This window comes from Denticeps clupeoides, chromosome 8 (assembly GCF_900700375.1).
Source record: "Denticeps clupeoides chromosome 8, fDenClu1.1, whole genome shotgun sequence".
In the NCBI taxonomy this organism is placed as follows: domain Eukaryota; kingdom Metazoa; phylum Chordata; class Actinopteri; order Clupeiformes; family Denticipitidae; genus Denticeps; species Denticeps clupeoides.
In genome coordinates, this window is record NC_041714.1 from 22,473,719 (window position 1) to 22,486,843 (window position 13,125).

Here is a 13,125-nt window from a genome sequence, read left to right on the forward strand (position 1 = left end):
CTGCCAGGCCACCACTGGCCCTAATCACTGAAGCTGCTGATTTAGCGGATTATTGTGATCGTCTGGGATTTGGTCACTTGTGCTGAGTATGACGATAAGATTTTATTGAATTAAACAGATTTGCCTGTTTTTTTGGACACAATAAAGGACGAAGATACTTTTCAGAAGTTGGATTAGATTAGATTAGATTAGATTCAACTTTATTGTCATTACACATGTACAAGTACAGGGCAACGAAATGTAGTGAAAAGTTGGATGTTTCTGTTTAGTGTTAAGTGGTGTTCTAATAACGTGAGAAAGTGGATTTCTGCTCATCCATTTCCATTGATAGGGTGGTAGTAGCCTAGCGGGTAACACACTCGCCTATGAACCAGAAGACCCAGGTTCAAATCCCACTTACTACCATTGTGTCCCTGATCAGGACACTTAACCCTGAGTGTCTCCAGAGGGGGACTGTCCCTGTAACTACTGATTGTAAGTCCCTCTGGATAAGGACGTCTGGTGAACGCTCTAAATGACATAACAGTGAAAAGTTTAGCAGCTTCATATCGGCTCCTGATGACAGACTACATGATGCCGTGGCCTGGCGCCCTGGTATTTTGTGGATGGATGAGTCACTCTGGCGGGGGACCGGCCGCCCACCCGGCCCCCCCAGGCCGAATTTACCTTCATATTTCAGTGGAAATAACCTGTTCACCACTTCCCGTCACCCACCATGGGAGAAATCAGACTTAATGGCAGAGAAGGAGAGCGTGTGGGCTGGCATTCGGCGGGAAGGGGCGGGGGGTGATCCATCCTGAGCTCATTTTTAGCCCCGGCCTGCCGCTGTGCAGATGCCGGCCTGCGCTTGGCGCGTACGGAGGAGGTCCTCCGTCCGAACTCCCCAGTAGACGCCCGGCCTCTCCCAGTTCCCGGCTCTTCAATTATTCCCAGTGCGGAGTCAGCGCTCTGCCCGATCCGCCGCCGGTAAGTTATAACTCTCCAGCACAAAGGTGGCAGGTAAGCGCAGCGCCGAGGCCTTAATTACCGTTGGCGCTGCGAAATGTCACGGCAGCCTGACGCACACACACGCGCGAACTGCACCTGGAGCCTGGTGGCCCTCTCATGTCACGATGACACCATAGAAGGGAGCCACACACCGAACCCACGGGCCATCTTCACCCTGTTTCCCGATGCGGCTGCACTGCCATCAATCCACGGCACTTCGAATACCGACATCGGTAGCCAGCAGTGTGCAGGAGGACCGTTCTCAAGATGAACACGTCAGTAAGACACGATCATCATTAACTTGGCCCTAAAAAAAAAGGTGACAGAGCCGCAGACCTGCCGAAAATTACGACCAAGGCGGAATAAACCGAGCGGCTAATTTGCACAGCTGGAAATACTCCACGTCTGCGAGCTCCAGTGAGGCTCTTACATTCACGTTTGTGCACATTTAGATTCTCTCCCCTAAAGAAAATGGAAATAAGCGCTGATAAAAAACTGCGCCGTTGCTCTGGGGCCTGTCATTTATCAGCCTGGAGGCGAATGTGTAAAGCCACAGACAGCCATGTGGCGGGAGCAGAAAAACAGGCCAATTTTAGCTGCATCCCGGCCCACAGGGGCGTGGCACGGTCTGGTTAAAACGCTCTTTAGCAATCCTGCAAATGAATGTTGCCATGGACATGACACTGCGCGCTATAAAAATACTCTACAAAGTCCTTCTAGATTTCTACGTCTACCATAAAGGCAGTCAGGTCACTTTAGGCAGTACGGGTGTAAGTTACTTTATAAGGACGAATATTGCAAAAGTCATTTTTCACATATCATAACCATACCACCCCACAGGTACCCACCCATCTATCTGTGTATTTTTTAATTTCTTTGGATAAATGTACTATTGCCTTGGTTCTGAAAACTGTGGTACAATGGTGTGGTACCGTTCATTTCTCTGTATAATGAGATCATCATTAATATTCACAGCAGTGTAGTTATTTTTCTACACAATATCCATAGTGTAGTACAATTAATATCATCACTTGGTGAATATTTGACTGCAGTGTTGAAAGAAGATGATAATTCAATAATAAATAATATTCATATTGGGAAGACAATTGCCTTATATGTGAAACAGTTTAATATGCCTACACTCCTGCATTGTAATTCAGGTCATAATGGCAGTACATATTTTCAGAGGTGGTAGTCATGGTGAGGTGCTGTTGGCAAACCACATGATATTCAACAAATGCGGATATTTTAGCAATTTCATTTGGTAATTCATAAGCCCAGTGTGTGAAGCATTATTAATCTATATTAGAATGATGAGTCTAAAAAGGATACGAAAAGTATCTCTGTCTTTATTTCATTTGTGTGTCTGTGCCATTTGCAAATTACCAGCTGCACCTCCTGCTAAGGGCCCATCTTCTCCTGTCACGAAGCTGCGGTGACGCCCTGCTTGGCAGATCATTAAACACATACGACAAGTCCAGGCAAAGCCTTCGCACCAGTGAGTAGCTGCACACAGCGCGCTGCACCTGCTGCAACTTCTGGCGGGAGAGTAGGGGCTGTGTGAGTGTGTGTGTGTGTGTGTGTTTAAATATGGAGGAGGCCATCACACAAAGGGACAGTGTTCCCGCTCCTCCAGGAGCCCCGCCCTGGCGGGCTCGGGTTCACGTGTATGTATAGTCTACAGTACATCTCAGTGTGTGGAGTAAATGTTGCATAAAACGCTCCGTTTCGGGTTCTCATCTGTTCTGGGGGTGGGTGACCTTTCCGGCCCCCCCCAGGCTACCCAGCATCCCGCTTGCTCAGTGGCCCTCGCAACAAAAGCCGTATTGACGGGCGACCGCGGCTCTGTCTCTCCGCTGCTGGTGATCAGGTGTCACCGACGCAGAATTCTGCTCTCCCACCACCTGAGCTCGCACCGCCGGCGGCGTTTTCATCCCGGAGAAAGAGGTTTCATCAGCGGCTGGGGGAACCGCTGCAGCGCTTATTTCCCGGGGGTGCTGCAATAAACGACATGATAACACATGATAAAACTCTTTTAGATTAAATATGTTCTCATATTTTATACATGTTTTTACACATGTTAAATACATTCTTCTCAGCCAAAAAAGACCATGTTAAATCCAGCCAACAGAATCTTGGAAACAACATTATTTCCAAATATAGGAACATGTAAGACAAAACCTATATTTCAGAAACATATTTACGTGCTCTTAATCTACGCCAATTCTGGGAACAAGTACTGTGGAAATCTTCAATGCTTTTCCGCTCGTGTTCCCTGCACTTTGCCCAAGCAGTAGACAGACAGACCGGACATCTCTTTCATCCGTCGACCTCCAGCAAAGTATTATTCTGGGCCGAGAAACGCGTGTTCCGCGCCGCAGAGGAAATCACGGCAAAATCAGACACCGAACAGCATTTCGGAATGACCCACAGCGTCACCTGTCACCGCATCCGCATTTTTCACTCATGCTCAGGCTACTCAGGTTTACTCGGTCTCATTACGAAGCTATTTGGGTGAGAAAGACCAGCCTGCAGCGCCCCCCTCAGGCCAGTTATAGGTGTGACGAGGCCTGGCCTGAGGACAGGGGTCCAGGTAACGAGGTCCAAGCGGGCATTCATAAATTAACGACAGAGAGAAGGATTCATGCAGAATTTACACAGGCCACGCCCCCCCTGCTTCCGCCCCCCTGCTCTGTTCTGCTACACATCATTAGTCGGCCCAATCTGAGCGTGAGCGGGTATTTTGCTCACGCTGAACAAACGTCATCTGAAATGTCACGCAGCATCCGCGAGTCTCGGGTAGAGAGAGGTGACACGGTCGGATGATAGAGGTGATGAGCAAATCCCGCTGATGCGTTCACACCTCGATGGCGGGGTCACATCCACAAGAAAAATACATATTTATTATAGATGATAGTACGAGTTTTTGCTGAGTAACTTCAGAATTCACGCGTCTGGTGCTCTCGCACGTGTGTTGAACCCCGGCCTGGACGAGGGCGTTGTGGGTCTGCATCTCCACTGGGTTCTCCCGGTTTCCTCTCAACCATGCAGGCATGTGGATTGGCGACTCTAAACAGACTGTATTGTGACTGCAGGCGGGTGTCTTGGCAGTCGTGGGGCCCTGAGTTACAGGACTAACCGGTTAATGACAGCGAGTGAGTGGGGAGAGCATTTACACATATACCAGCACACACAGAATGAAAAACACTGGGTTGTCAACACACACACAGAGAAATGGAGAACTAAACGAGTAAATCCAGTAAAACAACAGAACTTGCCTCAGTAGCTCAAGTGCGTGTGCCCACGTTATGCCAGCTGCTCCTTTATCAGTGAACCTGTGTGTTCACGTAAGTGTGAGTGAGTGTACGTGTATGTATGTGTGTGTGAGAGTATGTATGTGTGTGTGCGCACGTGTATGTGTGTAAGTGTGTGTGTGTGACCATGTATGTGTGTGTTTGTGTGTGCGTGTATGGTGTGTGTGTGTGTGTGCGTGTATGTGCGTGTGTGTGTGTGTGTGAGTGTATGTGTGAGTGTGCGTGGAAGTGTGAGTGAGTGAGTGAGTGAGTGTGTGTATGTGTGTGTGAGTGTATGTTTGAGTGTGCGTGGAAGTGTGAGTGAGTGTGTGTGTGCGTGTGTGTGTGTATGTGTGAGTGTGTGTGCGTGTGTGTGTGGAAGTGTGTGTGTATGTATTTGTGTAGGTGTGTATGTGTGTGAGTGTATGTGTGAGTGTGTGTGGAAGTGTGAGTGAGTGTGCGTGTATGTATGTGTGTGTGTGTGTGTGTATGTATTTGTGTAGGTGTGTGTGTGTGTGCGTGTGTGTGTGAGTGAGTGTGCGTGTATGTATGTGTGTGTGTGTGTGTGTATGTATTTGTGTAGGTGTGTGTGTGTGTGCGTGTGTGTGTGAGTGAGTGTGCGTGTATGTGTGTGTGTGTGTGTAAGTGTGTGTGTGTGTGTGAGTGTATGTATGTGTGTGTGTGGAAGTGTGTGTGTATGTATTTGTGTAGGTGTGTATGTGTGTGTGTGTGTGTGTGAGTGTATGTGTGAGTGTGTGTGGAAGTGTGAGTGAGTGTGCGTGTATGTATGTGTGTGTGTGTGTGTGTATGTATTTGTGTAGGTGTGTGTGTGTGTGCGTGTGTGTGTGAGTGAGTGTGTATGTATGTGTGTGTGTGTGTAAGTGTGTGTGTGTGTGTGTGTGTGTGTGTGATGTATGTATGTGTGTGTGTGGAAGTGTGTGTGGAAGTGTGTGTGTATGTATTTGTGTAGGTGTGTATGTGTGTGTGTGTATGTGTGAGTGTGTGTGGAAGTGTGAGTGAGTGTGCGTGTATGTATGTGTGGGTGTGTGTGTGGTGTGTGTGCGTGTTGTGTGTGAGTGAGTGTGCGTGTATGTATGTGTGTGTGTGTGTGTGTGCGTGTGTGTGCGTGCGTGTGTGACGTTACCTGGTGTCCTGGCCCAGCTTGGGGGTTCAGACTAGGCTGCAGGTCGGCAGCTGCTGTAATGGTCCACATCAGTGAAGCTCCGCCTCCCCCCCCGCCCAGTGCCTGGCGGTGAAATGAGGTGGAATCGCAGCTGCTGATGCACACTGAGCGCGTGCAGAAGAAGCGTCTGTGTTTAATGCACCCAGGGGTGCGCAGTTAACGTGTGCTGAAAACGAACCCGGGCGACCTCCACATGGCGTCCGCATCGGGTACGAAGACCACGTCACCCTCCACCTGCTGGAGGGGACTTCTCTCGGTGAAGCGCGGCCTGATTTAGACGTGAGATTCAAATGCAGAGATGGGACGGAGAGGAAAAAGGAGGCTGCATCAAGCAAGAAGTTCAATCACAACACAGACGCAAGACAGAGAAATGAGCAGAGCCAGAGAGAGACATGGAGACTCTCATGGACGAAGAAGTATTTCAAGTGCAGAAAGTTCCCTTCAACAAGCGAACAAGCGTCCGTCACGCATTAAAAAACGACACTCATTACTACACTCCTACGCTGTAACAGAAAGCTACTTCTCTGGAAAAAGATTGAAAACTTTTTTTTTAGCTGAAATTGGTCAACAATAGAATAATGTTACAGTAATGTTACAGTAATGTTACAGTAACGTTGAGCAATTAACGAAACTGCTTTATAGCCAGTGTTATATATAATATAACCACACCCCAAGGTAGGAAGGGTTCAACAGGCCACAGCAGAGCAGTGGTTTTCCAACCTTTCATCGTTGGGTGAGACTAGACTCATCAGCAGCTCATCACGATGAGGAAGGTGTGTTGATGCTGAATGATTGCCATAGAAACAGAACATTTACCATCAATTTCCATTCCCTTTGCCTCGATAGGCTGCGAGATAACAGCTCGCGGCGTCGAACCTCTGACGCATTCTCTCTTTAAACATCCTTCTGCCTTATTAACACGTTTGCGGTGGAAATGTAATGAGAAACGACGTTGCTTAGCAACAACACCAACATCCTGCAGCTCACCGGTGCCAGTAAGTGTCTCTGTACTCTGTCTCTCGGTTAGTTGATGTATTTTCTGACTCGTGACTCCCAGATGCCTCAGAAGATACCAGCAGAAAAAAGGGAGAATTCCTCTTCACCCAGGAGCCAAAAAGAAGTTCTGTCTGGTGGACAGGCGCGATGGGGACGCTTCACTCGCAGGGACAACTGCTGACAAAGGAGTCTACGGAACTGAAATGTCATTTTGCCCTGCGGTGTCCTTCATTTGTACAATATATTTCACCCCGGACGCCCACAACAAGATAAAAAAAGGCCCGTTAGACTGGCAATCCTGCTGACGGGGGCGCTCTATGCAAATGGTGAGCTTTATCGGCGGGGGTGATTGTTCCGATGGACACAGGAGTGAAAATCATTTCCCAGAGAAGCTTTTGTGAGAAAGCCCTTACTCAGGAGCACAATTATCCACCCGACGCCCCCATCATGTCCCAATAACTCCGCCGTTCCTCAGCAGAGTGGAAATGGACCCGGGAGTGGCCTCTTGAAAAAGAGGGCGGGGCCAATAAGCCGAGGTCCGAGAGGCGGTGTGTGTGTGTGTGTGTGTGTGAGCGACGCACACGCCGTGCTTATTTACACATTAAAGGCGCCGATGGTGCTGTATGAAGGGACCGTATGGCCGCAGCAGATGCCACCAGCAGCGCCCGCATCAGTGATGAGCTTTGTTCCGTGGCCCCCTCTGTTCTTCAGAACACCACAGCCGCCCGGGCCCCAACATTACATCAAGCACATCCCTTCAGGACGCTCAAGGTGTAGCTGGGAGGGGAGTCACGTGACGCGTGTGCGCGTGTAAGAACACACCGACAAATCCGAAACGCCGGATCGGCACTTCTGTACCCATGCTGTTCACCAGGAGCACGAACAACCTCTTCTCCACACTGAGGAGGTGCTAAAGACACTTAATGGACGGAGGGTTTCGTGTCACTGCAAGATCTATTAGCTGCAATTTGAATCAATTCAGCCTTTCCTAATAACACTGCTCTCTGCTCAGCAGCACTCGGGTCAGGATGCATTAGCTGATTCTAATTTAACTAAGAGCCCTGAAATAAGAAATGGCCACCAGCGACTCTGCACTGGCACATGACTAACTAGCACACAGCACACAAAAATAGGAACAGGAACAGGAGTGACACTTTTAAACGCTAACTGCATTTTCATGTACTTAAAGTGCCTCAAACATTGGTTTGCTTTATACAATAGAAGTAGAACTTGTGTTAAAGTAACACCATACAAAATTACACATCTTTTAACTGCTGTTTTTTTAAAGAAATTATAATTATTCTGTGCGAAATGGAGGGACAGTCCCCCCCTGGAGACACTCAGGTTTAAGTGTCCTGCTCAGGGACATGATGGTAGTAAAGTGGGGTTTGAACCTGGGTCTGGGGTCGTCTGGTTTATAGACGAGTGTCTATTCTACTAGCCCCATATGTGCCACACCCACCCCTGATGGGCCCTCCAGCCAAGGGCCACACCCAGCTGAGCTGGTGCTCTGCTGAGCCTGGTCGTGGATGCATGCATGTCAGACTGCCCCAGGAGTGTCGATCTCAAGGTCACATTGCTGTGTCTGGGCCAGTGGTTCCCAACCTTTTTCCCCTGAAGCCCCCCCCCCCCCCCCCCGACGGTGTCCAAGATAAGCCAGGACCCCCCCAACCCACATGCACGCATTAAAAGCGTTTTGTTCCTATTCTCCTTGTTTTACACTGCAGGGTCTGTAGAGTCTGTGTTGGAGCTGTGATTGGCAGTTCAGACTCGACCTGACTCGACCGTAATGCTGTGTGATGCATTTAAATAAACGACAGTCACACAGTCAGGGTTTTTACGCCATCGATTCCACGCATCCACGACCCCGTGAGCTCTTCCATGAGGGCAGAATGCTGTTATCATCATTTAGCAACCGTTAATACATTATTCAATATTTTACACCTTTTTCATGAAATATAAAGTGAAAAGCAGACTCTTCTGATGTAATAATAAATAATAAAGTGAAGTGATTGTCACATGTGATACACAGCAGCACAGCACACGGTGCACACAGTGAAATGTGTCCTCTGCGTTTAACCATCACCCTGAGTGAGCAGTGGGCGGCCATGACAGGCGCCTGGGGAGCAGTGTGTGGGGACGGTGCTTTGCTCAGTGGCACCTCAGTGGCACCTTGGCGGATTGGGATTCGAACCGGCAACCTTCCGATTACAGGGCCGCTTCCTTAACCACTAGGCCACCACTGCCCCTGCTAGGCCACCACTGATGTGGTTCAGAGACGGAACAGAACAGCCTTTATGGACTGCTCAGGTATAGATGGTGGTGGCGGATGAGCTCTCATGCTGCTGGGCCCACCACAGAGACTCTTTCCTTGAGCTGTCCTCAAAATCTGGGCGTCTCAGAGGACCCCACACACACACAAACACCCCAACACAGCCGCAGCTGGCTGACCTGGTCACCCGTCTTCTTTTCAGCTGCGGCTCGCTGCTCCCGTCCCACCGGGGGAGTTGCTTTTCTCTTAAAGAAAATGGATGGCGGCCGGGCGCGGTGCTGGTGGTCTGACGGATGATGGTGAGGAGGGGGAGGCCGTGAGACCCGTACCTCCCTCGCCTGATCTGATTGAAATAAATGAAGTCCTCCTTTCGGCTGTTGCCATGGCTACTTTGAGGCGAGCAGCAGTCCCTGCCGGAGCCTCCGTCTCCTTCGTTAGCCGGATCGGCGTCCGGACGCGTGTCACCGTGGCCGATTATGCAGAATCTGAAGTACAATATCGCTTATTACTGCCTCTGATAGGAGTCTAATTAGGAGCAGAACGGAACGTAACCTATCAGACACGGATAATTAAATCGTCTACCATGCAGGAGTAATTGGCTCGGAAATGCACAGTTCCATCTGTAATGGGTGACAAAGATGTGGAGATTTCCGAGTGGAACACACCGTTAAAGATCACACGGCGGTTCTTTACAAACGTTGGACAGGCAGGGACCTACTGCGTCCTCCATTTACACGCCGTCCACTCTGTATCTGACCGGGCTGGGGCCCTAATGGGGACGGTTAGTGGAGCTGAAAATGATCAATATTCACGTCGATAAGACAATATTTATAATTATATTCCATGATCTGTGGAATATGATGATAATTATAAGATATGATGATGAAATGAGGCCTTTGTGCCCAAGCTTTCCAGAAAGTTTCTCTCCATTCTATGAGGACAAAAAAGTAATTAATTTTCTCAGTTCTTCCCAGCAGAGCGTTTCTCTGGTGGGCTTGATGGATGGTGACAGTGCAGGCTCCAGGTGAACAGGTACCTGCAGGAGACATGCTTCATTTCTTCTGATTAAAGGAGAAAACAGGCAATGTGTCCTGGGGACGTCTTTTCTCTGGCTGTTAACGTTTTCCATTCCAGGGTGAGCGGCACAGAAAAACGGATGCTTCTTTGATGATGATGATGATGATTGTGATGACTGGCCATGACAGAATAACGGAATTATTGCTACCATGAGTAATTTCCATAGTTATGGTGGCACTCACACCTATGGGCATGACTGTGGACAGCATGGAGGAAAGTGGAGGATGTGAGTAATATAATTATTAGCAAAAATATTTGTAGAAGCAACTAAAACCACAGTAGTAGTAGTATTACAATAAGCAATACTCTTTGCACAAACTCACTTTGCACAAAATCTCTTTATATATATATCATATATATATATATATAAATATACTATCTGTGTGTGTGTGTGTGTGTTGTGTGTGTGTGTGTGGTGTGTGTGTGTATACACACACACACACCAACACACACACACACACACATTGACTTTCACTTCATTTGCACACCTTCACCCCTACTGTTACACATATTTTATGTTAAACACATACAGGGGTGTAATATTTGGTTATGTTTGCAATATTTGCATATTGGTTCATTGTATTACTTGCAATATTTTGCAATACTGTAGTCTGTACAGTCGCTAAAAAAGCGTCTCACTGCATATCATATACCGTGTACGACTGTGTATGTGACAAGTAAAAATTTGAATTGGAATTTAGTACAATAGGTGCAGCAGTAACTACAGTCCTAGTAGTAGAAGTAGTAGTATAAGTATTATTAGTTAGTGGAAAGTAATAGTAGTAATCGCAGTAGTAGTAGAAGAAAAAGAAGAATAAGCAGTTATATGAACAGCAGTAACTGCAGTAATGCTAATATAAGAATAAGAAATATTAGTACAATCAGTAGTGAAAACAGGTGCAGCTGTAATAACAGTAGTAGTAGCAGTAGACGTAGTAGAAGAAGAAGTAGTAGTGGATGGTAGTAGCCTAGCGGGTAACACACTCGCCTATGAACCAGAAGACCCAGGTTCCAACCCCACTTACTACCATCGTGTCCCTGAGCAAGACACTTAACCCTGAGTCTGTCCAGGGGGGGACTGTCCCTGTAACTACTGATTGTAAGTCGCTCTGGATAAGGACATCTGGTAAATGCTAAAAATGTAAATGTATTACCAGTACAGGCGCAGTAAAGTAGCACCAGTATCAGTAGCACTAGGATTAGCGGTAATAGCGATAGCAGATTTGGGGGATCTCGGTGTAAATTTCTGCCTGCTCCACCGAGACGGGCCTTTCATTTTTCCCTCCTTTTATCCACTGCAGGGTATATCAGACTGCAGTATATCAGACAATGACTAAATTAACCTGTTCTCTCTTTGCCAGGGCCCCCAACGTTTCTGATTGATACACCCATTTCACACCAAGATTTCACGCCTGGAAGACCCTAAATGGCTCTGGTCCCATGACAAACAAATCAATTTTTATATACTTGAAAGTTGCTGGTGTTGAAAATTTGTTTGAATTCCTCTCAAGCTCTTAGAAAAGTACACTAATCCGCCCATTTTTCTAGATAATGGAGTGCTATTGATATGGAAGGTCTCACTTGGAGAAGTTACTATGTCAGTGAAAACACGGCCAACAACGTCTGCACAACAGTAACATTTTTTATCTTTATTCTTATTTCTGGGTCTAATAGACCTTTTTTGCACTCCAAACTTCATTTGTTTCAAGTGCAGGAATAGTTTATATGACATCAGCTAGGTTTGCCAGTTCGAATCCCGAAGCACCAAGGTGACACCAAGTCCCCACACGCCGCTCCCCGGGCGCCTGTCATGGGTGCCCACTGCTCACCAAGGGTGATGGTTAATACAGAGGACACATTTCACCGTGTCACCGTGTGCTGTGCTGCAGTGTCTCACAATGATAGTCAATTTCTGGATCTATTTTTTTCTGAATTTCATATCTGCCTGTGAGCTGCAGGCTCAGCTGAAGAGACTCACAGGAGGCATGAACTGAAGATTAGACTTTGAACACCAGCTCTCATTAAAATAAAAAGGCGCAGTGTGGTCTGGATCCAAATCTTGCACTGCAGAAGTGCCCCATGGAGGGTGATAGTAGCCTATTAACCAGAAGTCCCAGGTTCAAATCCCACTTACTACCATTGTGTCCCTGAGCAAGACACTTAACCCTGAGTGTCTCCAGGGGGGACTGTCCTTGTAACTACTGATGTAAGTTGCGTCTGGTAAATGCCGTAATGCTGTAATGCTCTGGTTCATCTGCTGGTCTTTCAGGAGTGAATCCACACGAACACGACGTGGCGGCCTGCTAGTTAGCCGTGCCACTACCCAGCTGCATGTTCTCGTTCACTTGGGTTCATTTCTGATAGAAACGTTAAAGCCTGATGAAGCCCTCAGCCTCCAAATCAACATTTACATTTACAGCATTTATCAGACGCCCTTATCCAGAGCGCCTTACAATCAGTAGTTACAGGGACAGTCCCCCCCTGGAGCATCTTAGGGTTAAGTGTCTTGCTCAGGGACACAATGGTACTAAGCGGGATTTGAACCCGGGTCTTCTGGTTCATAGGCGAGTGTGTTACCCACTAGGCTACTACCACCCTACCACCAACAGAATGTTGAGATCAAGAACGTGGAGACAACGTTCCTGACTTGAAATTGGCTGTGAAGGTCTACAAGGTCCACAAACAGTATTCCAGGTAACGTCACAGGACCTCATCAGATCATTTCAAAGGGACAATTTCTTTCAAGAACTCGATCAAAGGTGTTAATGTTAACGAACACTGCCGGCCAGCACTGGAACCCTGGTGTGCTGCAGAATCAGGACGTTGGTGAGGTCGGCGGCGCTCTGCGGCAGCTGTTCTGCAGAAACGTCCCACAGGGCGCCCCCATCTGCAGGGCGGCCGGCCGCGTTCACACACTAATGAAGATGACTCTCCCTTTATCTGCAGTGACAATCTAGAAAGCACTTTTCAAGGTGAGTGGAGCGGGCGTGTCCAACGGCGGCGTTTGATCACAGCGTGATCACAGGCCCCAGCTGAGACCCGCTGAGGGATTTACATTTCATTCATGTCGGCCAGACGAAGCGCTTTCAAGCTGAGTTTAGCTGATCATGACTTTACTCTGTACTACACTTTACCTCGGAGTGAATGCTGAACACGCGACGGGGCGGGGCCGTCAGAACCCCTATCCCAACGTTTCTCAATGTTCTTATTTCATTTACATGTATGCACAGACCTATCACAGTGATGTAAACTGCCTCATAACTGGCCAATAAAACGCTCCAAGCAAATAATCATCATGTAATGCGGGTCGGGACAAA